Genomic DNA, 4436 nt, shown 5'->3' with positions numbered 1-4436 from the left:
CATGTAGGGGACATGGGCATTCACATTGCCCTGCTGCTGCTAGACCACTTCATAACGATGGGGCAAGCCAGAGGATCTCACTAACCTTGGCCATCCATGAGCTGGGTAACTAATCTGAGAGAGAGATCTCTCTGTAGTCAATGGAGAGAGATGGGAAGAAAAAGAAGGATGGGAATGTTACGGAGGCTCTCAAGTAAACAAGCAACCGCCAAAAATTAAAAATTTATTGTCAAAACAATTGACTAGCGCTCTGCAAATTACAGATTCAAACGTCTGTGAGAGAAGAACAGGACAACTTCCTAGGGTTTAACAACAACCCAAAATGCAGAACAAAGCACCACTCCCTAGGGTTTAATGACAACCCAAAACGCTCTATCACTCACCTGACAAGTGAGGGCTCTCAACCTCGAGGACCTGCTCAGGGCAGTGTCCCAACCCAAGGCACCTCGAGGAGTTTCCTTGGGCAGCGTCCCGACCCAAGGGGAGAGTCCTCAACCGCAGTGTGCTGCTCCAGGGGACGAGCTCAAAATGGCTCCCCCAGGGGACTCCATTTATACCCAGGCCGAATCTGATCTGTGGTGAATAGCAGTTCCTGTTGGCCAAAGGCCCCAACTACCGTGAAGCCCTGAGAACAAAGGCAGTCAGGAGTTGCTACACTTGAGCAGCCAAGAAGTCCTATTTTGATTGAGCGGGTGCATCTGCCACATGGAAGCTGGCACAGGATAGTACACTTCATCCGAAAACACACATCTGAGGTGGGTAAAATAAATTATTTGTCTCTGGAAGAGTTTCTCTCTTTCCACTGTGCTTTGGAGGAGCCTGGACAACTATCTTAGATCTATCCTCATTTTTACGTGGGTAAAGTTACATGAGATCAATCCCATCTTTTGTTTATTTTCTTTTCTCAGATGGTGAATTCTTCATGAGGGAAGTAGTGCTTCCTACCCACTGGGGTAGTAACTAGTATAATGGCATCCGATTTCAGCTGAGGCCTATAAATGACTGTAATAAAATAAAATTACTTTGTTGCTTTCTGTTCTTTCATTACTGTTTCTTCAAGGTTTTCATCAGCTTTACAATGTGGATTTTAAAATCTGTTTCTGTGGGGTACCAAACATAAACACTTACACAATGAGCAACCATTGTTTTGGGGAAGACTTCTAGTATTTGAAATAACTTACAGATCCAGTTAGCTGCTCAGATAACTGAATTCAAAATGCTTGATTGATCCCTCAGGTCAATTGAGCTTTCATAATTTATTCCAGGTGTTTTATATACAGCAATGACATTGCCAATGCCATCAAATTCATTGATAGAAATGTTCTACCACATTTACAAAGTTGGGCAGCCCAAGAACAGTAAATTTACTGGGGAGATGTCTCTAGGTATAGTTGGAGAAAGAACCTCACAGTCTCTCCAGCTTCCTCTGCTTTTCTTCTTTTCCCTTCCCCTGCTGGAGGGTTCTGCTGTGAAGCCTTTACTCAGTTTTGCTGGTTTATTGTTGTTTACTGAAGTTGAAAAAGACTGGAAACTCTTCTTCCTCCACTGCCCTCATCCTGCCCCTGGTACTGTAACACTCTTTGGGCCTGAGATCCTTGCATTGCTATTTCCAGCATTACAGAATAGAATAGAATCATAGAACAGCCCACGCTGGAAGGGACCTCATGGGAAGTGGAGCCTAGATGAGATTATCTAGCACCCTGTCCAATCGCATCTTGAAAATCTCCAGCAATGGGGACTCCACAACATCCCTGTAGAGGTTGTTCCAGTGACTGATTGTTCTCACTGTAAAAATATTCTTTATAATGTTGAGATGAAATCTCTCCCAGTGCAACTTGTACCCATTGCCTCTTGTCTCCTCCATCTCGTGAACAGAGAGACTCTGTCCCCTTTGTAGCTGCCCTTTAAGTACTGGAATACTGTGACGAGGTCCCCCCTGAGCCTTCTCTTCTCCATGGAGAAAAGACCTAACTCCTTCAATCTTTCCTCACAGGGCAGGTTGTTCAGCCCTTTGATCATCTTTGTGGCCCTCCTTTGGGCCTTATCCAGACTGCCCACATCTTTCTTGAATTGTGGGGACCAGAACTGGACACAATACTCTGAGTGCAGCCTGACAAGCGCTGAATATACTAGGATGATCATGTCTCTATCTCTGCTAGCAATGCCCCTGCAGATGCAGCCCAGGAGCTGATTTGCCTTCATTGCTGCAGCAGTGCACTGCTGACTCATGTTCAGCTTGTTGTCCACCAGGAACCCCAGACCCCTTTAATGTGAGGCTGCTCCCCAGCCACAGAGATCCTAGCCTGTACTGGGCCTTTGGTTATTTTGTCCCAAGTTCAGGACTTTTCACTTGTCTTTGTCAAACTTCATACTAGTTCTTTCTAGCCCCCTCTTTCAGCCTGTCCAGGTCTCTCTGTAAGATGGCTCTCCTTTCCGACGTGTTCACCTCACTACCCAGTTTGGTGTCATCAGCAAACTTGGTGAGGGTGCAGCAAACTGCCAGAAGGCTGCTTCCTATACTGCCTGAATTTTCAGCTTATTTCTAGTTGATCCCACGTATATTCTAACATACAAATGTCTCCACAGAGTCTTTGTCTTCTGTGTTCACCAGTGTAAAATCTTTCAGTAACAGTAGGTGGACTGGACAAAACAGGGCATCCTGGGTGTCCTGGGTGCCTCCTGGAGTTAGACGGGTTACAGCTGTAGTACCTGCACTCTGTGTACAACAAGGATGGCTGAATAGAGATGCTGATCGTTATTGTCACCTTATTTCTATACCGTATGTCATCATTAGATGTATAAAAAGTTACATTTTATTTTTTTCAAGTAGAAGAGGATACTTGCTCCTTTCAATGCTCTTCAGCCATTCCTAATCTTCTCCTTTTCACATGGCTGTGACTCGTCCTTCCATCTTAGCTTCCTGGTCTTCAAGAACGTGCAAGAGTTCTTAACAGTGTTTCTCCTTTTTATCCTCTGGGTTTTTTTTCCTTTTCAGAGAAGCCAAATATGATGTTTAATCTTCTCTTTATTCTTCCTAAATCTTCAGTCCTTGCTTTTCACATTCCTGTCTGCCATCCATGTATCAGTATTCTATAGTGAATAAAAGTATTTTATGCAAATACAAATCATCCACACAACTATTTAGTTTCAGATGCTATGGTGCAGGCCATATACAGTTACTGAATGATGTGCCATTCTGCAAATCAACTGAATGCTCTTATTTTTTTCTATTCAATATTGCTTAAGATTTCCTTCAATCAAGAGGAAACATGTGCAAACAAAAATGTGAAGAGATTTTGAACACACCAGTGAAGTATGCATCATATATTGTAATCAAAGATCTGTTAAATATAAAGATAATACACAAATAATGAGACTTAAATATGCATTTTTAAAATACATAAATTATATTGGCATTCAGCCATAAAGAATTTCATTCTCCCATATTATTATCACTTTATATATTATAAAGTGCTGTTGGTGCTGGTATGTGGCTATAGCAGGCAAAGGGCAGAATAACTTCAGAAAACAGGCTGCTAGGGAGACAGTTGCAGGTGCTTTTCATCAGTGCATGTTCAGGAAGCAGGAGTCCTAGGTGGCCCATGGGATGTGCATGATATAGGGCATCTGGGCACCTTGCAAAGGAGAAATCTGAAACTGAATGCAGTGTCTTAATATATTGAGCCATTACAACTCTTATACACACAAAGGAAATCTGCTGTTTGCATGAAAGGTGGTGGCACTCAGGACTAGCGAAGGCAAGGCAAGCAGCTTCTGACCCAAGAAGTTGAAAACAATGGGAAATTTGTCTTCGGCTTTAAGGAAGGCAGAATGTTTTTACTGCCTAAAATAACTGAGTTTGAGGAGGTCACAGAATGGCTGTTAAAATTAAAGTCCACATTTACTAGTTGCATCTATAATGCTTTTATAGTGGTATTTATATAACTGTCTACACAAGATTTTACAGCATGCTCACTGTCAGCTTCGTATGTTTCTGTTACAGCAACGTTTATGGTACCAGTTTTGCTTTTGCTGGCTATGCAGGCATTTCTCTACATGGGGGCATGGAACTGGCAAAATAAGAACGAAAGCTCTGTCCTTCTTGCCGGGGCTCAAGAGTGTTTGCCATAGGCTGTGAAAGCTGCCAGCCTGTCCCCTTTCCCTTGTCGTTGTCTGGATGGCTCTTGGTGCCCGTGCAGTGGCTGGAGCCTGTGAGGCACGCTCAACACCTGCTGTCACTACCTTTCTCAACAGTGACCTTCTGCAGGGGTCATTGGGATCTGGAAATCCATCCTGTTATAAATGCAGAGGCAGAGCCGAAAATATCTTTTATAAATTTATTTGCAATAAGAACAAGTAAAACAAAAGGGCTCGGCACGCCGGGGAGCAGGGGGGTTTTCTGCTCTGCACCGACGCGCACCAGGTGGTGGTGTGTC

Source organism: Strix uralensis, chromosome 2 (genome assembly GCF_047716275.1).
Source record: "Strix uralensis isolate ZFMK-TIS-50842 chromosome 2, bStrUra1, whole genome shotgun sequence".
Lineage (NCBI taxonomy): Eukaryota > Metazoa > Chordata > Aves > Strigiformes > Strigidae > Strix > Strix uralensis.
The sequence above is the reverse complement of the archived record's forward strand: the minus strand, read 5'-3'. Positions refer to the sequence as shown.